Below are 27780 nucleotides of genomic sequence, written 5' to 3'. Positions count from 1 at the left end.
CAATCCATAAAGCCTCGTTTCTTGACCCATTTAGTATAAGATCTCTTCTCACAACTGGAATTGATTATTTAACCATTAGTGCTACCCCCTCCTCTCCTTTTTTATTTCCTACCCTATCGTGTCTGAAGACTCTATAACCAGGGATATTAAGGTGCCAGTTTTGTCCCTCCTTTAGCCAGGTCTCCGTTATCGCAATGACATCCTGCTGCCATGTGTCTACATGTGCCCTTATCTCATCTACCTTGTTTGTAATACTCCTTGCATTGAAGTATAAACAGTTTAACCCTGTCAATTTCCCTTGCTGGACACTTTTTAAACTTTGCTTCTCCTGTAACATCATGTCTATCACAACGTCCCGAGCTACTGTTCTACCTCCATTTTTCTGATCTGAATCTGACCTATCTGATCCTACTCTTGGAATCCCATCCCACTGCCACACTAGTTTAAGTACTTCCCAATAGAACTAGCAAAAGCCCCTGCAAGGACATGGGTCCCAGCTCTGCCTGGGTGCAGCCTGTCTGGTTTGTACAGGTCCCACCTTCCCCAGAACCGGTCCCTGTGCCTTAAGAATCTGAACCCCGCCCAGCTACACCATCTCTTCAGCCACGTGTTCATTTGGTCTATCCTCTTATTCCTGCTCTCACTAGCACGTGGAACTGGGAGTAATCCTGAGATTACTACATTTGAGGTCCTGCATTTTAATTTATCTCCTAACTTCCTGTACTGAGCTTGCTGGTCCTCATCTCTTAGTTTACCTATGTTGTTGGTACCAATGATTACCACGACCACTGGCTGTTTATCTTCCCTCCCCAGAATGTCCTGCAGCTGATCCCTGACATCCTGGACCCTGGCACCAGGGAGGCAACATAGCATCCTTGATTTACATTCTCTCCTTACTGCAGTAACTGACTGTTTAACTAATAATACAATACCTCCTCCTCTTTTACCCTACTTCCCTGTCTCGCCTGAAGATTCTATATCCCGGAATGTTGAGCTGCCAATCCTGCCCCTCCCTCAACCACAAATCTGTGATGGCTACTATATCACAATTATAGGTGTCAATCCTCAACCTTAACTCATCCCTTTAATACTCCTGGCATTAAAGTAGAGGCCATCCAGCTTTGCCTTACTCCCCTGAAACTTAATGCAGCTGTACTCTCTCTAACTTGATTGTTTTACTGTATTATAACGTGTCCCTATTCTGCTAACATTCTGTGTCCCGCCCCCGGCCGAAATAGTTGAAACTCCTCCCAACACCACTTGCAAACCCTCCTACAAGGATGTTACTCCCACTCTGGTTCAGATGTAGCCCATCCCGCTTGTACAGGTCCCACCTTCTCCAGAAACGTTCCCAGTGACCCAGGAATCTCAAACCCTCCCTCCTGCATCATCCATGAAGCCACGTATTCATCTGCGCTATTCTCCTATTTCTGTGCTAGCTAGCATGTGGCACTGGGAGTAATTCAGAGATTGCAACCCGAGTGCTCCTGCTTTTCAGTCTACTGCCTAACTCACTGAATTCTTGATGCGAGACCTCATCCCTCTTCCTATCCATGTCATTGGTATCAACATGACCTTTGCCTTATCACCCTCCCCCTTCAGGATGCCCTGCAACCATTCAGTGACATCTGGGATCCTGGCACCAGGGAGGCAACAAACCATCCTGGAGTGACCTTGATGGCCACAGTAGTGCCTATCTGTTCCCCTGACTATAGAATCCCCTATTACTATTGCTCTTCCTCTCTTCCTCCCCTCTTGCACAGACAGGTGGCTTGTGGTGCCAGAAGCTTGGCTGTCTGCACTCCCTGGAGGAACTAGCACCCTCATCAGCCTCCAAAATGGAATGCCAATTTGCAAGCGGCACCACAGGGGACTCCTGAACTACCTGCCTATTTCTCTTGGACTACCTGGTGGTCAACCATTCCCTTCCTTCCTCAAGTCCCTTCAGCTGCGATGTGACCACCTTTCTAAATGTGCTATCTACGACGCTCTTAGACTCGCAGATGCTCCACAGTGTCCCCAGCCACCATTCCATCTCTGAAACCCGAGCTTCCAGGAGCTACAGCTGGACACACTTCCTGCACACATGCTGGTCCCGGGCGTTGGAAATGTTCCCCGCTTCCCACATGGAGCACGAGCACAGCACGGCTTTAAGCTCTCCTGCTATGACTTATCCATTTAAATTAAACATGTTAAATGAATTACTCTGGCACCCTTCACTCCTGATGCTCGTTACTACAGAATATACAAACTATAAAGCGCAAAAAGACCTTAAACTATAAGCGATAAAAGTAGTAAATACTTATCTGACCTTACCCACCACTTATCAGTCATTTCTCTCCCTTGTAGCCTCTACTGCTGCAGCAGGGCAAGACCACTCTCTGAAGATTTAAGAAGTTGGATAGCAAGGGAAAAGATGCAAAAAGCACCTCTTCCCCTCTGCACCAAATTCCCACTCTGCACCAAATTACCAATACCCACACTCACTCTGGCTGTGTCTCACTCAAGATGAGGTCTCTCCCCTGTCCGTGTGCAAGCACGCTGATTTGTTTAAAATTTATTAAGATAGAAATTTGTAGACATGTGTATGTGTTTAATTTGTTGTTAAATTAATATATCACAGAATCACAGAATCACACAGTGCAGAAGAGGCCCTTCGGCCCATTGAGCATGCACCAACACGTGAGAAACACCTGACCTACTTACCTAATCCCATTTAGGGCACTTGGCCCATAGCCTTCAATGTTATGACGTGCCAAGTGCTCATCCAGGTACTTTTTAAAGGATGTGAGGCAACCCGCCTCCACCACCCTCCCCGGCAGTACATTCCAGACCATCACCACCCTCTAGGTAAAAACGTTTTTCCTCACATCCCCCCCAAAACCTCCTGCCACTCACCTTGAACTTATGTCCCCTTGTGACTGACCCTTCATCTAAGGGGAACAACTGCTCCCTATCCACCCTGTCCATGCCCTCATAATCTTGTACACCTCGATCAGGTCTTCTCTGCTCCAACGAAAACAACCCAAGTCTATCCAACCTCTCTTCATAACTTAAATGTTTCATCCCAGGCAACATCCTGGTGAATCTCCTCTGCACCCCTCTAGTGCAATCGCATCTTTCCTATAACGTGGCGACCAAAACTGCACATAGTACTCCAGCTGTGGCCTCACCAAGGTTCTATACAACTCCAACATGACCTCCCTATTTTTGTAATCTATGCCTCGATTGATAAAGGCAAGTGTCCCATATGCCTTTTTTACCACCTCACTAACATGCCTCTCTGCCTTCAGAGATCTATGGACACACATGCCAAGGTCCCTTTGTTCCTCAGAACTCTCTACTGTCATGCCATTCATGGAATACTTGCTTGTCAAATTACTCCTTCCAATGTGTACCACCTCACACTTTTCAGGGTTAAATTCCATCTGCCACTTATCTGCCCATTTGACCATCCTGTCTATATATTCCTGTAGCCCAAGACCCTCAACCTCACTGTTAACCGCCCGACCAACCTTTGTATCATCCGCAAACTTACTAATCCTCCCCCCAACATAGTCATCTCTGTCGTTTATATAAATGACGAATAATAGGACACCACTGGACACTGGCTTCCAGTCACTAAAGCATCCTTCTGTCATCACCCTCTGTCTCCTACAACTAAGCCAATTTTGAATCCGCCTCATCAAATTACCTTGTAACCCAAGTGCAATTGCCTTCTTTATAAGTCTCCCATGTGAGAGCTTGGCAAAGGCTTTGCTGAAATCCATATAAACTACATCAACTGCACTACCCTCATCTACACACCTGGTCACTTCCTCAAAACTATATGTTTAGTTTAGTTTTATATAAAAAACCTCTTGAGGCTTGGTGGTTTTATTCCTGAATTCAAGCTGCATCTCAAATATACCAATTGAAAATATAGATTATGACAGTTGTTCAAGTTTCCCACTGGGATTTAAACAACTCAGCCTTTACCAACTGTTGTGTCATAACAGGCCCTCGACTCTCCCACAAAGGAAAACAACCTTTCAGCATCTACCCTGTCAAGCCCCCTAAGAATCTTATATGTTTCAGTAAGGTCACCTCTCATTCTTCTAAACTCTAATGTGTACAGGCCCAACTTACTCAACCTCTCCTCATATGAAAATCCCTCCATACCTGGGATCAACCTAGTGAACCTCCTCTGGATTGCCTCCAATGCCAGTATATCTTTCCTTTGATAAGGGGACGAAAACTGTTCACAGTATTCTAGGTATTCTAGGTGTGGTCTAATTAGTTCCTTGTATAGTTTTAGCAAGACTTCCCTATTTTTATATCCATTTCCTTTGAAATAAAGGCCAATATTCCATTTGCCTTCCCTATTACCTGTTGAACTTGTATGTTAGCTTTATAGGATTCATGCACGAGGACTCCCAAATCCTCCTGCACAGTAGCTTTCTGCAGTCTTTCTCCATTTAAATAATATTTAGCTCCCCTATTCTTCCTGTCAATATACATAACCTCACATTTTCCCACATTATATTCCACCTACCAAGTTTTTGCCCACTCATTTAATCTGTCTGTATCCCTCTGTGGACTCTTGGTGTCATCCTCACCACTTGCCTTCCCACCTATTTTTGTGTCATCCGCAAACTTGACAATGGTTCATTTGCTTCCCTCATCTAAGTTATTAATATATATTATAAATAATTGTGGCCCCAGCGTTGATCCCTGTGGCACTCCACTAGTTACAGGTTGCCATCCTGAAAATAACCCCCTATTTCAACTTTCTGTCTTTTATTAGTTAGCCAATCCTCTATCCATGTTAATATCCTACCCCCAACGCCATGGGCTCTTATCTTATTAAGTAGCCTTATGTGTGATACCTTATTGAACGCCTTTTGAAAACCCAAATATATTACATCTACTGGCTCCCCTTTATCTATCCTGCTAATTACCTTCTCAAAGAATTCTAATAAATGTGGCAAACTGTTAGAAATACTTCTTTCACAGGAAAAGTGCAAATTAATCTATACCGCTCAGTGACTGCTGACAGAACAACATCGACATGGCCCTGAAATTACAAAGAAAGTAGGTTCACAGTGCACTTTAAATTATTCTGAAGCACTTTTTTATTGGGATATTGCCATCAACCAAAAATAGAATAGGGTCATTGCATCAAATCTTTAAGGCCTATTTTATTCTATATCTTACACTGGCACTCAACCAGTAAGAAGTGCAGAGTTTAACTCCATTCACTTAAAAAAAAAATCTGGCATGAATATAAGAGTTAGTGGCTTAAAAATATTTTGTAACTTTTATCTGGACTGAGCTGCTTTCTATGCGTTTCTTCCAACTAGGAAAAAACCCTAAAAAATTTAAGAAGTTAAACTCTTGGTTGTCATACAACTAATGGAAAGCACGTCAGTGTACACATCCTGCGCTCTCAGATTAAATGTCATATGCTACCTAGTGCATAAATAGTCTTGTCTTGATGCTCTGAATTGAGGCCTATGAAATTGTAGTTTTAATGATAAATCTGTCAAAATGTTGGTAACAGTGGCTAACCTCATCCTGGCTTTAGTGCATTACTCCGTTTAAATACCAACAGAATTGCTTCAATCAAGTATGACTAGTATATTTTTCTATGAAGATTTGTATGAATTAAGATGCCTGGACTATGGAAATTAGTATTGGATGATAGCGTTTGTGAAAATTGCATTTAAATAATTTTTTGGGGTGCATGTTGTTCCAGAAGCAATAATACTTGTCTCTAAATAGGTTGATAGAATCATATAAACATTATTATAATTATTAAACATTATTAAATTTTACAATTTGTTAAAAGCTTTTCAGAGATACAAAGTTTATTTAAAATCTTAAAATTTTGCTGCATTTGATAACCACTGTCAGAGCCTGGTGTTAATACAGCCCCAGGGGGAGTGTTCTCAGAGAGATTGCTACCATATGAAATAAGGTGACATAAAACAATGCATATCAGAACAAGAAACAGCAAATATATACCTGATGGAAGGGTATCAATTAACATATAATGTTTGGTCTAATTATTGATCATGATTCGAATCACGTATGGATTAGTACTGAGGCTGCATTCAGAATATTGTGTCCAATTTTGGATGCATTGTCTTCACAGCAACATGACACAATGGAGAGGGCTCAAAGCAAAGATGTTCTTAGGTCTGGGAAATCTCAGTTCAGAGAAGAAACTTAAAAGAGTTGAGCTCACTTTCATTGTGGAAAGATGGAAGGTAGTTCAAATATTTCTTGTCTTTGAAATACTGGGAGGCATAGATAGTAATTTGTGCTATTTTAATTGCAGCATGAGGGTACAAGTTAGAAATTCAGTGTTAACACTTCTGACTTATTTTCTATTTCCTCAAGAAATGCAGTGGTCCTAGCATTGACCCCTAGAGCATACCTCACTCTAGTCTGTCTGAAAAACAATGTTTTACCGCTGTTGTGTTTCCTGCCAATTGGCGAACTTTATATCAATGCTGCCACTGTCCCATGGATATATTAAGGGCAAATCATGTTTAACCAACTTGATTGAATTTTTTGATGAGGTAACAGAGCAGGCTGATGAGGATAATACAGTTGATGCATTGGGTGTAGGTTTCCAAAAGGGTGTTTCCAATAGTGCCACATAATGGGCTTGTCTGCAAAGTTAGAGCCTATGGAATCAATATTTTTCTTCATTGTAGAAGACACAGATAACATCCCAGAAATATTTGTAAACCAAGAGGTGATAGGGAGGGAGGAACTTAAAACAATTACAATCACCAGGGAAAGGGTACTGAGAAAACTATTAGAACTAAAGGCTGACAAGTCCTCAGGACCTGATGGATTTCATCCTAGGGTCTTAAAAGAAGTGGCTGCACAGATTGTAGACACATTCGTTGTGATTTTCCAAAAAATGCTAGATTCTGGAAAGGTGCCATCAGATTGGAAAATAGCAAATAACTCCACTGTTCAAGAAAGGAGGGAGACAGAAAGCAGGAAACTATAGGTCATTTAACCTAACACCTGTCATAGGGAAATTGCTAGAATCTATTATTAAGGTGGTTATAGCTTGGCACTTAGAAAATCTTTATGCAATCAGGCAGAGTTAACATGGTTTTGTGATAGGGAAATAATGTTTAACTAATGTATTAGAGTTCTTTGAGGAAGTAGCAAGCAACGTGGATAAAGGGGGACCTGTAGATGTGGTGTACTTGGATTTCAAAAAGGCATTTGAAAAGTTGCCACATCAAAGTTTACTGCACAAAATAAGATCTCATGGTGTAGGGGGTAACATATTAGCCTGAATAGAGGATTAGTTAGCTAACAGTAAGCAGAGAGTTTTCAGTTGGCAAGCTGTAACTGGTGGAGTGCCACATGGATCAGTGCTGGGTCCTCAACTATTTACAAACTATATCAATAACTTGGATGAAGGGACCAAATGTATGGTTGTCATGAAGATATTCATGTATATAATGTTATTGGAAATTATTTTAAATTGGACTTGTGTCTGTGAGTGTGTGTGTCTTAATTGGATTAAAGCCAGCTAGCTGGGTGCTTTGATGTATAGTAGTCTTGAGATGTAAACAAAAGGTAAAGAGTACATTTGCATTTTGTTGAATAAACCATTCAAAGACTGGGGGTGAAATTTTGCACCTAGCTTGGAGACACCAAGCAATATGTTTGTTACTAATAAAATTGGTATTATGAAAGGCGTTTTATTGTTAGAAGAGATGGTGTTCAAAGGGCCTGATGATACAATGAGATTTTACATTCAAAGGGAAGGCTAGGTATACACAGAAGAGTTTTGTGCATGGAAGTCAGAGGCAAAGAAGACCTAAGCCGCCTGTAAGCTTACAACAGTGCGAAGGAACAAATTGAAAAGAACCTTATTTTGAATTCATAAGATAAAATGTGCTTGCCTGGTGTCTGTTTAAGTCTATGGGTTATTGTTGCTTTGGGGAAGATTACCTGGGAGTGATTAATTTGTGGATTTGTTTAATAGTTATCATGGTAGTAATTTGTATATATGTATGTGTTTAATACCTTGAAAAATTAATAAATGTTTAATTTAATTTATATAAAAAAAACCTCTGAAGGCTTGGTGGTTTCATTTCTGAATTCAGAGTTGCATCTCAAACATACCAATTGAAAATATAGATTATGTCAGTTGTCTAAAGTTTCCCTCTGGGATTTTAAATAACTCATCCTTTACCAACTGCTGTGCTATAACAGTGGTTAGTAAATTTGCTACTGACACAAAGAAAGGGGATTAAGCTTGAAGAAGAGATATGGTATCTGCAAAGGGATATAGAAAGGTTAAGTGACTGCCAGATGCAATATAATGTGGGAAAATATGAACTTGTCCACCTTGACAGGAAGAATAGAAAAGCAGTATATTATTTAAATAGAGAGATTGCAGCACTCTGCGGTACTGAGGGATCTGGGTGTATTGATATATGAATCACAAAAAGTTAGTATTCAGGTACAGCAAATGTTTAGAGAAAGGCAAATATTGTTGTTAATTTCAAGAGGAATAAAATATAAAAGTAGGCAAGTTTTGCTATAGTTGTAAAGGGCATTGGTGAGACGAGTGAGTGCTGTGTACAGTTATGGTCTCCTTGCTTAAGAAAGGATATAATTGCATTAGCAACAGTTCAGAACAGGTTCATTTGACTGACTGCAGGGATGAAAGGGTTATAATATGAGGAAAGGTTTGATAGGTTCGGCCTCTACCCTTTGGAGTTTAGAAGAACGAGTCCTGAAGGGACTTAACAGGATGGATCATGAGAGGATGCTTCCTCTTGTGAGAGAGACTAGAACTTGGGAAGAATGAGTGGAGACAATATAAACAAAAGGGTACTCTTCTAACAGTGTTCAGGAACAGAGTCCTCGGGGCATACGTGCACAAATCATTGAAAATGGCAGGACAGGTTGAGAAAGTGGCTGAAAAGGCATTTGAGATCCTGAGCTTTATAAATCGAGCCATAGAATACAAAAGCAAGGAAGTTATAATGAACCTTTATGAAGCACTGGTTTGGTCTCAACTGGAGTATTGTGTCCAATTCTGGACAAAACTTGAAAAGATTTAGAGAAGGTGCAGAAAAAACTTACAAGAGTAGTTCCAAGAATGGGGAACTACAGTCATATGGATAGATTGTGGAAGCTGGGGTTGTTCTCAAAGAAGAGAAAATTGAGAGGAGATTTGATAGAGGTGCTCAAAATCTTGAGGATTTTTGACAGAATACCGAGTAAAACTGTTCTTCTTGGTGTAAGACTAGAGAACCAAAGGACACGGATGTAAAGCGATTGACAAAAGAACCAAAGGTGACATGAAAATAATCCTTTTTATGCAATTAGTGGTTACAATCTGGAATGCATTGCCTGAAACACGGAGGCAGATTGAATCATGGCTTTCAAAAAAGAATTGGATAAGTACCTGACAGGGAAAAAAAAATTGCAGGTTACAGGGAAAGAGCCAGGGCCAGGTGTGGGACTAGCTCAATTGCTCTTGCAGAGAGCTGGCATGGACTTGATGGGCTAAATGGCCTCCTCCTGTGTTGTACCCTTTCCATAATTCCATTTATACGAGTCCTGTTAACCCATCATCCCCGTGTTCCCTGTCAGGCAATGTCTTAATTTTAAAATTCTCATCTTTGTTTTCAAATGTCTTGTATCTCTCTGGGCAAAGCTTTTGATTATCTGTCCTGATGTCCCTTTGTGACAATCACATTTTACTTGATAATGCTCATATGAAGTACCGAGGAACACTTTGCTATGCTTAAGACCCTGTCTTAACGTAAGTTACTGTTGCTGTTGTAAACTTTGGCTTATTACATCCTGACTTACTTTGCATTGACTGGAGAGTACTATATTGATATCCCTTTTTAACTTTGTGAGGTGTATTACTGTCATTCAAAAATCAAATTTGAAAATTCTCACCATGTGGAGAACTGGAGGAATACATTTAATCATCACTTTTCCAGTATGTATTTCCTTGACATTTCACATTTATATTGCTGTGAATAGTTTTCTTTTTGTGGCTTAAAATGAGCTTTTCTTTTTCAGTCAAAGTTATTTTAAAATGAAGAAATGTGATCAATAAGTGAATTTAAGAACACAAGAAATAGGAGCAGGAGTAGCCTGGAGCCTGTTCTGCCATTCAATGAGATCATGGCTGATCTTCTACTTCAGCTACACCTTGCTGCACCATTCCCACATACCATGATTCCCTGAGTTATCAAAAATCTGTCGATCTCTGACTTGGATATACTGAATGAGTGTGCATCTACAACTCCCTGGTGTCACAACACGCTTGAGTGAAGAATTGTCTCCTCATCACAGCCCTAAATGGGTGGTCCCTTATTGTGGGATTGTGACCTGTAATTCGGGACTCTTCAGCCAGGGAAATATCCTCTTAGCATCTGCCCTGTCAAGGCCCTTAAGAATTTTATATGTTGTAGTGAGATAATTTTTCATTCTTCTAAATTCTAGGGAATGTAAACCTAGACTACCCAATCTCTCCACAAAAGGCAATTCCCTCATCTTGGGAATTAGTCTGGTGAACTGTCATTGCATTCCTTTAAGGCAAGTATATCCTTCCTTGGGCAAAGAGACTAAAACAATATACAGTACTTTTAAATATGGTCTCACCAAGGCCCTATACAATTGCAGTAAGACTTTGCTTTTATTTCTTGCTAATAATGCTAACATATCATTTACTTTCCTAATTGCTTGCTTGACCTGCATGCTAACTTGCTGTGATTCTTGTACCAGGACACCCAGATCCTTCTGAATTCAGATATTCTCCAATATTTCATTTAAAAATATTCTGCTTTTTTTCTTCCTACCAACATGGAAAACTCCACATTTCTCCACATTATGTTCCACTTGCCATGTGTTGCCCACTCACTTGACATGTCTAAATCCTTTTGCAGCCTCTTTGTGTCCCACTCATAGCTTATTAATCCTAAGTTTTGGACGTCAGCAAACTTGGAGACTTGACACTCAGTTGCCTCACCTAAGTTATTGATATATAAATTGTAAATCACTGAGGCCCAAGTACTGATTCTTGCAGTATTCCGCTTGTTACAGCTTGCCACCCCAAAAATTACCTGTACATTCTACTCTCTTTTCTGTATGTTAATTAAACCTCAATCCATGTTAATGTCTTAGTTCCCAATCCCATGAGCCAAATATTGTATAATAACCTCTTGTGCGGCATCTTTTGAAAATCCAAATATTCCAGGTCCACTGGTTCCCCGTTACCTATCCTAGTAGTGAACAGATTTGTCAAGCATAATTTTCATTTCATAAATCCATGTTGATTATGCTTAATCATATGATCTTCTAAGTGCCCTTATCAGATTCAGGATATTTCTATTATTAGTTTTAATTGTGTTTTTGAGTGCAGATTCTAGTCATTAAATATTGCCCATTGCAACCAGATAGTTGCAGGTCCAATCCCAAGGCTCACTGTTATTGTATCTTCTAATGGTTGGAATGAGTTTTTGATTGCTTTTGGCTGTGCAATAATGCCTTTTGTTTGCAGCATATTGCATTTGAAGGGATAAAGCATTGTTTTTTAGCTTCATGCTGGGAGAGGAGTTACTAGCTTTATGTGAAAGAAGTGAATTTTAGAAAACCATTGAATAGCATGCTGATAAATGGCAATTATGTCTTATAAGGAAGAATTAACATATTGTTCACACTGAAACAACAATTAACACTATTAAGTTAATCAGCAATGAGGGAATGTAAACTCACATTCTCTGTCCATGTTGGAACCTTCTGCTGCTCTTCCCTTGTTTGGCATCAACATTGAGGTTTTTTCAGTTGTTTTTCAGCCTTCCCACATGCTGTCCATTGTTGCACAAAAGGTTTAAAAATGCTCTCCTCCCCTGCCTAGTGCAAGCAGTTCCACTTCATAACCAGCCAACAGATTGGCTCAAAGTGTCCAGCAGCAAAATGAAATCCATAGGGTAAATAGGATTTTAGACTTGGTCAAGTTTCTGGTACTCGTGCATCTTTAATGGGTTTCCCTGCAAAAAGCAATGTATATATCTTTCTCTAGTTTGTTTCCTATGTACCCTGATGCCCTCTCTGAACTCATCTTGTCCATGAGACCCACCTCTGCTCCCTCAACCCTATTCCCATGAAACTGATGATCACACAACTTCTCTTCCTGGCCCTCATGTTGGCTGATATTGTTAACATTTTCTTCCTCAGATACTCTCCCCCTCTCTTTCAAATCTGCCGTCATCAACTCTGTCCTTAAAAAAAAACTCATAATCCCCCTCCGTCCTTGCAACCTACTGCCCAATCTCCAACCTTCCTTTCCTCTCCAAAATCCTTTCTGTTGCCTCTCAAATCTGTGCTTGTCTGTCGCTGAACTTTTAAAAAATTCTTTTGTGGGATATGAGTGTCACCGGCAAGGCCAGCATTTGTTGCACTTTCCTAATTGCCCTTGAGGTGGTGGTGAACCGTGTTTGAATTCCTCCAATCAGGTTTCCACCCCTGCTGCTGTACTGAAAAGGCTCTTGCCAAAGTCACAAATTACATCCTATCTGACTATGACCATTGTAACTGATTCCTCTCCATCCTTCTAGACCTGTCTTGACCTTTGACACAGTTGGCCATACCATCCTTCTCCAATGCCTCCCCACAGTTGATCAGCTAGGTGGAATTTCACTTACTTGGATCCATTCTTATCTATTCAGTTGTAGCCAGAATATCAGCTACAATGGCTGCTCTACCCTTTACCTCTGCCACCTGCTAAAGGATCTATCCTTGACACCCTCCTGTTTCTCATCTACATGCTATCTCTTGGAGTCATCATCTAAAAACACAGGTGAGTTTCCAAAGCTATGCTGATGACACATAGCTGTAACTCACCACCATCTCCACTGTCTCTAAATTATCAGACTGCTTGTCAGACATCCAATATTGGAGAGGACTTGGAGACAGTAACCATCACGTAGAAGAGCGGGTGAAAAGAGGATCCGGAGGCAGTAACCACCATCTAGAAGAGCGAGTGAAGAGAGGCCCTGGAGTCTCAGGGAGTCAGCTAGTCCCTTTGTTTAGAACATATAAATTCAGACATTCCCAGTGGGAGTTTGGTGAGCTTAGGGAGTTTGGTGAGGAGGGAAGGGAGGTGCTCCTTTGCTTTTTCTAACTCTTTCACCCTATAGGAACTGGTTCTTGCTCTGCAACAAGAGAAGAAGCTAGCTGTTTGGTGAGCATCTAGTAAATGGTCAATGTCTATTCTATTCCTATGGTTTAAAAATTCCTATGGTTAATTTGTAATAAGATTAATAAATATTTAAAAGAAAATAAATAATTGAATAAAATGATTAAGTAATTAATTAAAGCACATAGGTATGACAGTACAGGTGACATGTCATGGCTGCAGTATGTGGGAGCTCCTGGATACCAGTATTATCCAGGACAAGCACGTCTGCAGTAAGTGTCTGTGGCTTGAGGAGCTTCAGCTCAGAATCATTGAGCTGGAGGCTGAACTGCAGACACTGTGACACATCAGGGAGGGCCAAAGTTACCTGGATGCTTTGTTCCAGGAGGCAGACACACCCTTTAAGATAGGATCTTCTGATTTGGGAGGTGGTCAGGGACAGGATGGTGTAACTGTAGCTGAGGCAGGTAAGGGGACCCAGAGGGTAGAAGTGTGAGCCTTTGCAATTATCCAATAGGTTTGAGGTTCTTGCACATTGTTTGGTTGAGAGTAGGGGCTGCAAGGTGGATGAGCTGACTGCCATGGTACTGTGGTACAGGAAGCCATTCGAGAGTAGGAGATAGTAGAGTGAGGTGGATTGACCCTATTCTCTGTAGCAAGGAACGAGTGTCCAGATGGCTATGTTGCCTGCCCAGTGCCAGTGTTCGGGACATTTTCTCAGGGCTGAAGAGAAACTTGCAGTGGGAGATGGACAATCCAGCAGTCATGGCCCATGTAGGTACCAACGACATAGGCAGGATGAGGAAGGAGCCTCTGTATAGTCAGTATGAGGAGCTAGGCACCAAATTAAGAAGCAGAACCCCAAAGCTAATAATTTCTGCATCCTGAGCCACTTGCAAATTAGCATAGGACAAATAACGTTAGAAAAATGAACGTGTGGCTCAAAAACTGGTGTGGGAGAAGAGGGTTCTGGTTCATGGGGCACTGGCATCAGTATTGGGGAAAGGCTCTGTATCTAAATGCATGTAGCATGTAGGTGAACTGATAGTTCAAATAGAAATAAATAACTACGATCTGCTAGTCATCACAGAGACATGGCTACAGGATGACATGAATATTGAAGGGTGTGTGATGTTAAAGATGGACAGTAAGTTAGGAAAAGGGAGAGGGTAGCTTTGTTAATTAATGATGGTATTAGCACATTAGAGAGGGATGACCTAAGTTCAAAGAAACTAGGATGTAGAAGCAGTTTGGGTTGAGATGAGAAATGATAAAGGTAAGAAGTCACTTAGTGGTGTACAGGCTCCCTAATTGTAACCACATGGTAGGACAGAGTATAAAAGAAGAGATAATGTGCACTTGTCAGAAAGGTGCAGCAATAATCAAGGGGGATTTTAACCTCCATATTGACTGGAAAAATCATATGGGCAAAGGTAGCATAGATTAGGAGTACATGGAATGTTTTTGAGATAGTTTCTTAGAATAGCACATTCTGGAGCCAACCAGAGAGCAGGCCATACTAGACCTGGTACTGACAACGAGATTGGATTAATTGATAACCCCCTAGTGAAGGCACCCCTAGCAAGCAGCGATCATGATATGATTGAATTTTATATTCATTTTGAGGGAAAAATGAGTGTATCCAAGACTAGTATTTTAAACTTAAATAAGGGCAATTATGGGGGCATGAAAGTGGAGCTAGCTAAAGTGAACTGGCAGATGAGGTTAAGGGATATGTGAATAGAGGTTCAGTAGCAGACATTTCAGTGGCAGAATACACAGAATAGATACATTCCAATGACAAAGAAAAATTCCAAGGGGAGGGCCCACCATCCGTGGTTAACTAAAAAAGTTAAAGACAGTATCAAACTTAAAGAAAAAGCATATAATTATGCAAAGACAGGTGACAGGCTAGAAGATTTGAAAGAGTATAAAGAACAGCAAAGAATGACAAAAAAGATTAAAAGGGAGGGAACCCTCGAGTACTAGAGAAACCTAGCTGATAATATAAAGACAGATAGTAAGATAGTCCGATAGAAAGTACGTCTGGGGAAGTGGTAATGGAAAGTAGGGAGATGGTGGATGAATTAAACAGGTATTTTGCTTCGGTCTTCACTATAGAGGATACAAGTGACATCCTGGAAATAGCTGTAAATCAGGAAATAGAAGGGTGGGAGGAACGCAGGAAAATTATAATCACCAGCGAAGTGGTATTGAGCAAATTTTTGGTGCTGCAGGCTGACAAATCACCAGATCTGGGTGGACTTTACCCTAAGGTCTTGAAATAAGTGGCTAGTATGTAGTTGATAGTTGATGCATTGGTTTTAATTTTCCAAAATTCCCCAGATTGAGGGGAGGTTCCATTAGATTGGAAATTGGCAAATGTAGCTCCTTTATTCAAAAAAGGAGACAGAAAGCAGGAAACTAAGGCCAGTTAGCCTAACATCTGTCATAGGGAAAATGTTAGAAGCTATTCTTAAAGATGTTATAGGGTGGCACTTAGAAAAATTCAAGACAATCAGGCAGAGTCAACATGGTTTGGTGAAAAGGAAGTCATGAGATTGTAGAGCTCTGAGATTAAGAAGGATCTGGGTGTTCTAGTGCATGAATCACAAAAGGTTAGTATGCAGGTACAGCAGGTAATTAGGAAAGCTAATAGAGTGTTATCATTTATTGTGAGAGAAATTGATTACAAAAGTAGGGAAGTTATGCTTCAGTTGTACAGGGCACTGGTGAGACCACATCTGGAGTACTATGCACAGTACTGGTCTCCTTATTGAAGGAAAGATGTAAATGCATTAGAAGCAGTTCCGAGAAGGTTTACTAGACTAATACCAGGAATGGCCGAGTTGGCTTATGAGGAAAGGTTGGACAGGTTATGCTTGTATCCACTGGAGTTTAGAAGAGTAAGAGGCAATTTGATTGATACCTTTAAGATCCTGAGGGGTCTTAACAGGGTGGATGCGGAGAGGATGTTTCCTCTTGTGGGAGAAACTGGAACCAGGAGTCACAATTTAAAAATAAGGCTTGCTCATTTAAGACAGAGATTAGGAGAAATTTTTTCTCTGACCGTTGTAAGTCTTTGGAACTCTGATCCTCAAAAGGCGATGGAAGCAGAGCCTTTGAATATTTTTAATGCAAAGCTAGATAGATTGTTGATCAAAAAGGGGGTGAAAGGTTATCAGGTGGAGGCAGGAATGTGGAGTTGAGGTTACATTCAGATCAGCCATGTTCTTATTGAATGGCCAGCAGGCTCAAGGGATCAAGTGGCCTACTCCTGCTCCTGATTCGTATGTTCGTATGTATGTAGAAATTTCCTCCAATTAAGTATTGGGAAGACCAAAGCTATTGTCTTCAGTCCTTGACACAAACTCCATTTCCTCTCCCTGGCAACTGTTTGTAGCCTAACCAGATTGTTAATAACTTTGGTGTCATACATAACCCCAATAAAAGCTTTTGATCACATATCTACACCATCATTCACACTCTTATTTCCACTTCTGTAAAAATGCTTGACTGTGCCGCTGGTTCAGCTCTTCTGTTGAGACCCTCATCCATGCCTTTGATACCTCTAGGTTTTGCTCTCCTGACTAGCCTCGCACGTTCCACCTTCCATAAACATCACATTGTTGAAAACACTACTGTCTGTGTCCTAACTCACACCAAGTCCTGTTCGCTCAGCACCCAGGCTTGTTGCCTTACATTGGTTCCTGAGTTAAGCAATACCTTGATTTTAAGATTCTCATCCTTGCTTTGAAATCCCCCATGGCCTCAACCCTTCCAATTTCTGTAATCTCCTCCAGCCCTACAACCCTTCAAGATATCTGTACTCCTCCAATTCTGGCCTATTGAGCATCCCTAATTTTAATAACTCCTCCAGCTGGGCACAAAGCTCTGGAATTCACTCCCTAAACCTCCCTTCAACATTATTTCTCCCTTTCCCACTTTAAGATGTACCTCTTTGATCAAGCTTTTGGTCATTGGCCTTTATGAGGATTGGTGCCAATTTGGTTTGCTGATGCTGCCGTGAAGCGGCTTGGACATTTTAGTATGTTAAAGGTGCTATATAAATAAAAGTTGTTGTTTTTGTTTGTGTAAAACCTGTGTGAATCCTGCCATAGGTAAGTTAGATATCTCACTGCTCCTGGTAATGTAATGAAACAACTAAAAATTAATAAAAGTTGGAATTGTTGCTTCATCTGACTTTTTTTCTTCTAAATGGCATTTATGCATAGTGTATGTGTGACTGCCATCTTCACTAAATATTTTATATTTCATAATTAACTCTCTCCTTCCCCAAGAATGTGCAGTTTGAACTTTCAAACGATTGAATGAACAGCGCACTGGAGTCTCCAATCCATTCTGTGCAAGATTGGCTACCGGGATGAACCCAACATTTCAATTGTTCTCTTACTTTGCAGGTGATATGCAAGGCTTGTACTTGAAGTCTCATCACAGTATTTTGGGAACTCTGTACAAGACAGCATTCAGGCATTCCGTGGCTCAACATTATAATGGGCAGCATTATCATGCCACTATATTCGTTGTTTTTAAGTGCTGGTGTTGGTGCTACCTTTTAAGACAATTTTCCCATTACAGATAGAACTTAAGATGAAGAAAAGGTCTAATGTTTTTCCCTCCAAATTTCTCCTTTCCACCCCTCAATATCTCCTATGATGACCCTTTCTGAGCAGTGCTTTACTGAGCAAGAACTTTAGTCAAAGGATGTTTACTCCTTCCAAAGCTTGGAATTTTCTCTAAGGCAATTTAATCATTGTAGTTGTCAGGCCTTACATATTTAACAGGTCTACATTTTCTAAACCTGGGCTGAATATATTCAAGCAGAGATGGTAGCGGTGAGGATCAGAGCTGATACATAAGTCAGTCAGTCTAATTAATGGTGTAAGAGTTGTCAGTCTTCTGAAGGTCAGGCAGCTGGATGTGAACAACTCTGAACTCATGTTTCTTCAGGCATAATTGGAACAGTCCCATTTACTAGATTAAAAGTTATAGGTTGAGAAATTCAAATAACACCAGAAACTGTCGTGAAATTGGAGCCTTGTCCAGCAAGCATGTCCTGTGGTGTAAGTGAGAGGCAGACGTGACATTGGAGCATGTGCATCATTTGGATATGCTTGATAAGCTATCTGTGCTGCTCACTGTAGCTCTCATGTTCACACTGATAGCTCACTTATTCTAGAGTGGGGATGATGGCAGAAATTGGATGCCAATTATGCCACTTAAAGGCAGCCCTCACTTCTTAAAGGGAAGATGCACTGTTAGCAACTGAGCTAAAATTTAGAGTCGACATTGCAAGAAAGGTACTGCAGCAAGGAGTCCCTGATTTACTGATGTAGTGGATACAGATGTGGCAACGCAGATCAATGCAAGGAGAATTGTATCCAGAACCTGGCCATGGTGCCAGAAAATATTCAATGATCTCACCAAGGTAAGGCTCCTTCTTGCGTCTCTCCAACTTCCTGCTTAGCCCTGCACCTTCTGTAGCCCCAGCAGTCAAGCCTTCCATTTCTTGCTTCTCATTACTCTCCTCCATTCAATGCGGCAAATTTCACTCAACCTCCTTCTCCTGCTCCTGACACATCTGAACCTGCAACTGTTCTGATAATTTCTCCCCTCATCCCTAACCTCTTCATAACTGTGCTAGCACACATCACTTACACGAGAACATCAACTACTATTCTACCCCAAAAAGCACATCTTTCCACCTTTTATCAGCTTGCACAGAAACAAACTCTCTTGGAGGACCAGCAGGCACAGCAGAGGGAGCAGGCATGGACAGGAGAAGGAAGACCAGGCATGGACAGGAGAAGGAAGACCATGCATACGATACCTTTCCTTATTGGAAGAGGCCACCATATTGACAGAACAAAGACCATGCAGCCACTACCTGTCCCCATTGGAAGAGGCCATCATGGATATTGTAGCAAGGAAGAAGGTCAGGAGCACTGTAACTGGTGAGGCAGGAGGACCTGCTCCATATATTGTTTGACAATTCTTCTCTCTTTTTCTCTTCTCACTGAAACCTCTCTTTATACATGCTGAACAGAACAAACTGGCACTGACATTGAGCTGGCATGCATCTATTTCTGTTTAACCTTGTCACTAACTGCTACCCTTCCCTTTCCAGGCCCAGCAGCAATAAAGGACCCTGTTGAAGCAGATGAAGAAGCAGAGCCTTCTAAAAGTGCTCTGTTACTCAATCTTATCCTTACAAGCACTAGCTGAGAAAGTGAAACCTTGTGGAGCGAAAATGGTCTCTTAGAGGGATCGGCACTGGGAGATTCACTGAACACAAATGGGCAGGAGCAAGGACAGGGATAAGACTGCAGAGGGACAAGCTTGCTGGAGGACAAAAAAATAACATGGTTCTACTCCAGAGGGCAAAAATGCTAACTTCAAAGGCATAGCGTAGAGAAAACTGGCTGTGCACAACAAACTGCATAGTACACTGGGTGGCTTACCATGGCTCATGGTGGCTCAGGGGATTTCCTCAGGGTAGTGTCCGAGGCCCAACCACCTTCAGCTGTTTCATCAATGACCTTCCTTCCGTCATATGATCAGAAGTGGGGATGTTTGCTGATGATTGTACAATGTTCACTATTCGCAATTCCCCAGATACTGAAGCAGTCCATGCTGAAATGCAGCAAGACCTGGACACTATCCAGGCTTGGACTGACAAGTGGCAAGTAACATTCACATCTGCCAAGTGCCAGGCAATGACCATCTCCAATAAGAGAGAATCTAACCATTGCCCCTTGACATTCAGTGGCATTACCATCACTGAATCTCCCATTTTCAACATTCTGTTACCAGTGGCCAGTGGCCAGAAACTGAATTGGACTAGCCATATAAATAATGTGGCCACAAGAGCAGATAAGAAGCTAGGAATCCTGCAGCGAGTAACTCACCTCCTGACTCCGCAAAGCCTGTCTACCATCTACAAGGCTCAAGTCAGTAGTGTGATGGAATTCTGTCCACTTGCTTGGATGAGCGCAGCTCCAATAACACTCAAGAAGCTTGACACCATCCAGGACAAAGCAGCCTACTTGATTGGCACCTCTTCCACAAACATTCACTCCCTCTACCGCCAACGCACAGTGGCAGCAGTGTGTACCATCTGCAGCATGCACTGCAGGAACTCACCAATGTCCTTAGACAGCACCTTCCAAACCTACGACCTCTACCATTTAGAAGGACAGGAGCAGCAGACACATGGGAACACCACCTGGAAGTTCCCCTCCAAGCCGCTCACCTTCCTGACTTGGAAATATATCGTCATTCATTCACTGTCACTGGGTCAAAATCCTGGAACTCCCTCCCTCGCAGCACTGTGGGTGTTCCTACAGTACATGGACTGCAGCAGTTCAAGAAGGCAACTCACCACTGTCTACTCAAGGGCAATTAGGGATGGGCAATAAATGCTGGCCTAGCCAGCGATGGCCGCATCCTACGAATGAATTAAGAAAACCAAAGAACTAATGCACAATGTCAGAGAGTGTGGAGGAGCCCAAATCCAACTTTGTGGAGTATTCCAACAGGCTATGGAGACTATCCAGTTTGCTGAGGAGTATGTGGTCAGCTCTATAAACATTGTAACAGAGCCTGCAGTTTTGGAGGCTATTATTCCAATAAGTTCATGGAAATTCAGATTGTTGTGACCTTGGCCTTGAATTTAAGAATTTTCTTTAGTTTTCAAAGCATGAAGGAGCTCATAAAAAACAGCTTCCAAAGCCTCATGTCACTCCTGGATTCTGTTCTCATGCAGAGAAGTGACTGCTGATGCACAGTCTGAAATCAATGACCTGTAAGAAGCAGTTGTACTCTCTCTGACTGGCAGCATGCCTATTCACATGGCAAGCCTTGGAACCACTGCCCAATTTGTTTTTAGCAGCCAGCCGGGCCAAGCTGCTTTATCGATTATCAAGATGCTGCAATCTTTAGGCAGGGCCTCTAAAGGCCAGACCTCCTTGTGGTCACACGCCACAGCCATCTGGAGTGCTGTCAGTGAGCTTTCTGCAGTCCTCCAATTCCCATGTTGTTGCCACTAGGGAAGCATCTCCTAGGAATTTCAGCATATGCAAAACAGCACAGAAGTTGGCATTAGATCTAGGAAATCTGCTGCTGATTATCACATACCACTCCCAGCTGATGGACCAGTACTCCTATGTTGAGTGCTTTTGAGAGTAGCAAGGACATACTGAATGTTTTCTGGGCGGAGGACTTCAAAGCTTAACACTGAGATGGCTTGGTAGCACCACTTCTGACTGAGCTGGCGGAGTCATGAAGGACATATCTGACAGATTGGGTCTGGGGCAGCTGGTGAGCGAACAAACAGAAGGGAAAAACCTAATTAATCTCGACCCCTCTGTCACAGATCCATCTCTCAAGACAGCCCATCCCCTTTGCAATAAATGCCAACATTCCATTTGCCTTCCTAATTACTTGCTGTACCTGCATACTAACTTCTTGTGATTCATGTATGAAGATACCCTGATGCCTTTGTATCTCAGCATTCTGTCATCTTGCTCTGTTTAAATAATAATCTGCTTTTCTATTCTTCCTGCCAAAGTTTACAATTTCACATTTTCCCAAATCACACTCCATCTGCCAAGTTTTTGCCTATTCACTTAACCTATCTATATTTCTTTGTAGACTCTTTGTGGCCTCACAACTTGCTTTCCATCTGGGGACCAGGGTTCGAATCCAGCCACGGCAGATGGTGGAATTTGAATTCAATAAAAAAATCTGGAAGTCTAATGATGACCATGAAACCACTGTCGATTGTTGTAAAAACCCATCTGGTTCACTAATGTCCTTTAGGGAAGGCAATCTGTCGTCTTTATCTGGCCCAGCCTACATGTGACTCCAGACCCATAGCAATGTGGTTGACTCTTAAATGCTGTCTGAAATAGCTCAGCAAGCCATTCAGTTGTATAAAACTACTACAAAGTCACAAAAAACAAATGAAACCGGACAGACCACCCAGCATCGACCTAGGCACCAGAAATGACAACGGCATTCTCAGCCCGATCGACCCTGCAGATTCCTCCTTGCTAACATCTGGAGGCTAGTGCCAAAATTGGGAGAGTTGTCTCAAAGACTAGTTAAGCAACAGCCTGTCATAGTCATCTTCACGGAATCATATCTTACAAATAATGTCCCAGACTCCACCATCACCATCCCGGGGTATGTCCTGTCCCACCGGCAGGACAGACCCAGCAGAGGTGGCAGCACAATGGTATACAGTTGGGAGGGAGTTTCCATGGTAGTCCTCAACATCGATGCTGGACCCCATGAAGTCTCATGGCATCAGGTCAAACATGGGCAAGGAAACCTCCTGCTGATTATCACATACCGCCCTCCCTCAGCTGATGAATCAGTGCTCCTCCATATTGAACATCACTTGGAGGAAGCACTGAGGGTGGCAAGAGTGCAGAATATACTCTGAGTGGGGGACTTCAATGTCTGTATATCACTGCTGAACGAGCTTGCTAAGTCCTAAATAATATAGCTGCTAGACTGGGTCTGCGGCATGTGGTGAGGGAACCAACAAGAGGGAAAAACATACTTGACCTCATCCTCACCAACCTGCCTGCCGCAGGTGCATCTGTCCATGACAGTATCATAGGAGTGACCACCACACAGTCATTGTGGAGACACAGTCTCGCCTTCACATTGATGATACCCTACATCATGTCGTGTGTCACTACGACACTAAGTGGGATAGATTTCAAACACATCTAGAAATTCAAGAATGGGCATCCATGAGGCGCTGTGGGCCATCAGCAGCAGCAGAATTGTACTTGAACACAATCTGTAACCTCATGGCCTGACATATCCCCCACTCTACCATTAACATCAAGTCAGGGGATCAACCCTGGTTCAATGAAGAGTGCAGGAAGGCATGTCAGGGACAAAAGCAGGCATACCTAAAAATGAGGTGTCAACCTAGTGAAGCTACAACACAGGACGACTTGCATGCCAAACAGCATAAGCAGCAAGTGATAGACAAAGCTTAGCAATCCCACAACCAATGGATCAGATCTAAGCTCTGCAGCCCTGCCACATCCAGTTGTGAATGATGGTGGATTATTAAACAACTCCCTGGAGGAGGAGGCTCCACAAGTATCCCCACCCTCAATGAAGGGGGAGCGCAGCACATCAGTGCAAAAAATGGGGCTGAAGGATGTACTACAATCTTCAGCCAGAAGTGCCAAGTGAATGATCCATCTCGACCTCCTCTGGAGGTCCCCAGCATCACAGATGCCAGTCTTCAGCCAATTCGATTCACTCCACATGATATCAAGAAACGCATGAAGGCACTGGATACTGCAAAGGCTATGGGCCCTCACAATATTCCGGCAATGGTACTAAAGACTTGTGCACCAGAACTTGCCATACCCCTAACCAAGCTATCCCAGTACAGCTGCAACACTGGCATCTACCCGGCTAGGTGGAAAATTGTCCAGGTATGTCCTGCACACAAAAAGCAGGACAAATCCAAGCTGGCTAATTACTGCCCCATCAGTCTACTCTCAATCATCAGTAAAGTAATGGAAGGGGTCATAAACAGTGCTATCAAATGGCACTTGCTTAGCAATAACCCGCTCACTGATGCCCAGTTTGGGTTCTGCCAGGGCCACTCAAGCTCCTGACCTCATTACAACATTGGTTAAAACATGGACAATAGAGCTGAACTCCCGAGGTGAGGTGAGAGTGTCATCAAGGCATCATTTGACAGAGTGTGGCATCAAGGAGCCCTAGCAAAACTAAAGTCAATGGGAATCAGGGGAAAAACCCACTGCTGGTTGGAATCACAGCTAGCACTAAAGAAGATGGTTGTAGTTGTTGGAGGTCAGTCATCTCAACTCCAGGACATCACTGCAGGAGTTTCTCAGGGTAGTGTCCTGGGCCCAACCATCTTCAGCTGCTTCATCAATGACCTTCCTTCCATCATAAGGTCAGAAGTAGGGATGTTCACTGATGATTGCACAATATTCAGCACCATTTGCGACTCCTCAGATACTGAATCAGTTCTTGTCCAAATGCAGCAAGACCTGAACAATATCTAGACTTGGGCTGACAAGTGGCAAGTAACACTCACACCATACAAGTGTCAGGCAATGACCATCTCCAATAAGAGAGAAACCACCCATCGCCCCTTGACGTTCAGTGGCATTACCATCACTGAATTCCCCACTATCAACATCCTGGTGATTACCATTGAACAAAAACTGAATTGGACTAAATTGGACATATAAATACAATGGCTACAAGTCCAGGTCAGAGGTTAGGAACCCTGCAATGAGTAACTCACCTCCTGACTCCCCAAAGTCCGTCCACCATCTTTAAGGCACAAGTCAGTAGTGTAGTGGAATACTTCCCACTTGCCTGGATGAGCGCAACTCCCATAACACTCAAGAAGCTTGATACAGCCCAGGACAAAGCAGCCTGCTTGATTGGCACCACATCCACAAACATTCACTCCCTCCACCACCAACGCATTGGAGCAGCAGTGGGTACCGTCTATAAGATGCACTGCAGGAATTCACCAAGACTCCTTCGATAGCATCTTCCAAACCCACGGCCACTACCATCTGGAAGGACAAGGGCAACTGCTAGATTGGAATACTACAGACTGGAAGTTCCCCTCGAAGTCACTCACCACCCTGACTTGGAAATATATTGCCATTCCTTCACTGTCACTGGGTCAAAATCCTGGAACTCACTAACAGCACTGTGGGTGTACCTACACCACATGGACTGCAACGGTTCAAGAAGGCAGCTCACCACCTCCTTTTCAAGGGCAACTAGGGATGGGCAATAAATTCTGGTCCAGCCAGCGAAGCCCACACCTCATGAATGAATTTTAAAAAAACTTTGCACTGTCAGCAAATTTGGCTACAATACAGTTGGTCAAGTCATTAATATAGATTGTAAATTTTTGAGATTCCAGCACTGAGTTCTGTGGCACTCCACTCGTTACAGTTTGCCAACCTTAAAATGACCCAGCTAGCCCGATTCTCTGCTTCTTGTTAGTTCGCCAAACCTCTATCCATGTGCTTTTATGTGGCACCTTCTCAAATGCCTTTTGGAAATCCAAATGCACTGCATCTACTGGTTCCCCTTTAACCACCCTGTTTGTTACATCCTCAAAGATCTGCAGTAAATTTGTTAAACATGATTTCCTTTTCATAAAAGCATGCTGACTCTGCTTTATTGTATTATGATTTTCTGTATGTCCTGCTGCTCCTTCCTTAATGGATTCGGGCATTTTCCCAATAGCAGATGTTAGGCTAACTGACCTATAGTTTCCTAGTTATAAAAACAAAAAAACTGCGGATGCTGGAAATCCAAAACAAAAACAGAATTACCTGGAAAAACTCAGCAGGTCTGGCAGCATCGGCGGAGAAGAAAAGAGTTGACGTTTCGAGTCCTCATGACCCTTCGACAGAACTAGTTTCCTAGTTTCTGTCGCCCTCCTTTCTTGAATAAGGGGTAACATCTTCAGCTTTCCAGTCTGCTCTGATCTTTCCAGAATCTAGCGAATTTTGGAAGATAACAACTCATACATTCGCAATGCCTGCATCCACTTCTTTTAAGACCCTGGGATGCAGATCATCAGGTGTAGATAACGCGTCAACCTTTAGTCCCATTAGTTTTCCTAGTACTTTTTCTCTCGTGATAGTGATTGTTAATTTCCTTCCTCCCTTTGATTTTCTACTATTTTGGGATGCTTTGTGTCTTCTACCATGAAAATAGATACAAAATACTTGTTCAAAGCCTCTACCATTTCCTTGTTTCTCATTATTAGTTACCCAGCGTCACCCTCTTAAGGAACCAAAATTTATTCTAGCTGCTCTACTCTTCACACATTTGTAGAAGCTTTTACTGTCAGTTTTTATATTTCTTGCTAGTTTATTTTCATGTTAATTCTCCCTTTTTTTTTTAGTCATCCTTTGCTGGTTTCTAAAATTTTTGCAATCCTCTGAGCTACCATTAATCTTGGCAGCATTGTGCACCTCTCATTCAATTTGATACTGTCCTGGCTTCTTTAGTTCGGATGGTTTATCCTGCTTGTAAGATCTTTCTTTATCAATGAAATGCCTCTATTGAGACTTACAAAATATCTCGTTGAATGTCTGCCATGGCTTGTCTGAACTGGTGTTGGCTGGACACACTGCTCTTCACTGAAGTTGAGATGCAATTTTCTGTTGCACAAGACCTACATGATGTTAAGGCCTGTGTACTCTGCCCTCCTTTGATCTCTTTTGCTCACAGTTGTAGGCCTCTGCTGTCCTGTTTTCTGTTGTGTAGCACATCATTTTCAACAGTAACAGCCCAAACCTCTGCTCCAACAAAGTGCTAATGCTTCTGATGCAAATTTTATACCAATTAAAGACTATCTCAGGCAAAGTAAAAATAGGACTTTGAAGCCTTTAAGTCCGGTGACTGACCAGAGACTTAACTGAGTGCAGCTGAGGATCTCTAAATATCACTGATATTGTCTGCTTCCACCAAGAATCATTGGACAGAATTAAGAATCTGTGCTTCCACATTTTAATTTAGGAGGATTCTTCAGCAGATAGACAAAGGATTCTGCATAAATTAATCAGTGTAGCCTCCTTACAGACTATGAGGGCAAGGGATGAGAAATTTGAGAAATGTGACAGGCTTATGGTGTTGTTTTTGAGTCATATAGATGGGGGTTGATATCAAAAGGTGACAATGAATCCAGAACCACATAACTCTGGGCAAAATCAAATTAGATAAGGTAGACAGATGTTGACGTTTCGAGTCCTCATGACCCTTCAACAGAAGGGTCAGTTCTGTTGAAGGGTCACGAGGATTCAAAATGTCAACTCTTTTCTTCTCCGCTGATGCTGCCAGACCTGCTGAGCTTTTCCAGGTAATTCTGTTTTTGTTTTGGATTTCCAGCATCCGCAGTTTTTTGTTTTTATCTCTAAGGTAGACAGTTGTTGCACAATGCAGCCCATGTTTTACACACAATGTGGGTGACATTAGGCATAAAGCTAGGAAAAGAAGTTGAAACTGGTCCTAAAGCTTTTGTGCAAACAAATATGAAACGCAAGTGGAAAAATTATTGAGAGAAAAGAAACTTAAAAGCTGTTGGCATTTCAGTTTGTTTGATAGTATATGTGAATGTATGGAGTTTTCCTGATTATGGATGCTTCAGAAGTGACAGCATTCCACTTGTCTGAAAGCCTAATGACCCAGTAATTTTTTATTGTCAATGCTATCCACAAACCATAATCAGAACTAAAAGACGTTTAGCACTCTGTAGCCTTTGTTTGATGCATTAAGCATTTTTAATCAATATCATTTCTGCATGTCTATGCAGTTTTAAATTTGTTAATTGTTTTTTCTATGTATGTGTATATATATATATATATATAGTGTGTATTTTTGAGGTACTTGAGTCATGTTTTTAGTTTTGAGCTGATTTAAATTGTTAGTGTATTTCTTGAGCTCATGGCTTGAGAATTGAAATTTGGCATTTTTTAAGTTTGTAGTCCATTGCAGGGATCAATATGTATAAGTTGCATGAA

The 27780-nt window shown here is 42.0% G+C and overlaps 1 protein-coding gene across 4 annotated transcripts in view; it reads left to right on the top strand.

The window, feature by feature from the left end:
- The window catches only part of tpk1 (thiamin pyrophosphokinase 1), a 382816-nt gene that overhangs the window by 71126 nt on the left and 283910 nt on the right, over positions 1-27780 (top strand). The window lies entirely within an intron of this gene.

The sequence above is a fragment of the Carcharodon carcharias genome, chromosome 3 (genome assembly GCF_017639515.1).
Source record: "Carcharodon carcharias isolate sCarCar2 chromosome 3, sCarCar2.pri, whole genome shotgun sequence".
Classification (NCBI taxonomy): Eukaryota; Metazoa; Chordata; class Chondrichthyes; order Lamniformes; family Lamnidae; genus Carcharodon; species Carcharodon carcharias.
The sequence above is the reverse complement of the archived record's forward strand: the minus strand, read 5'-3'. Positions and strand labels throughout refer to the sequence as shown.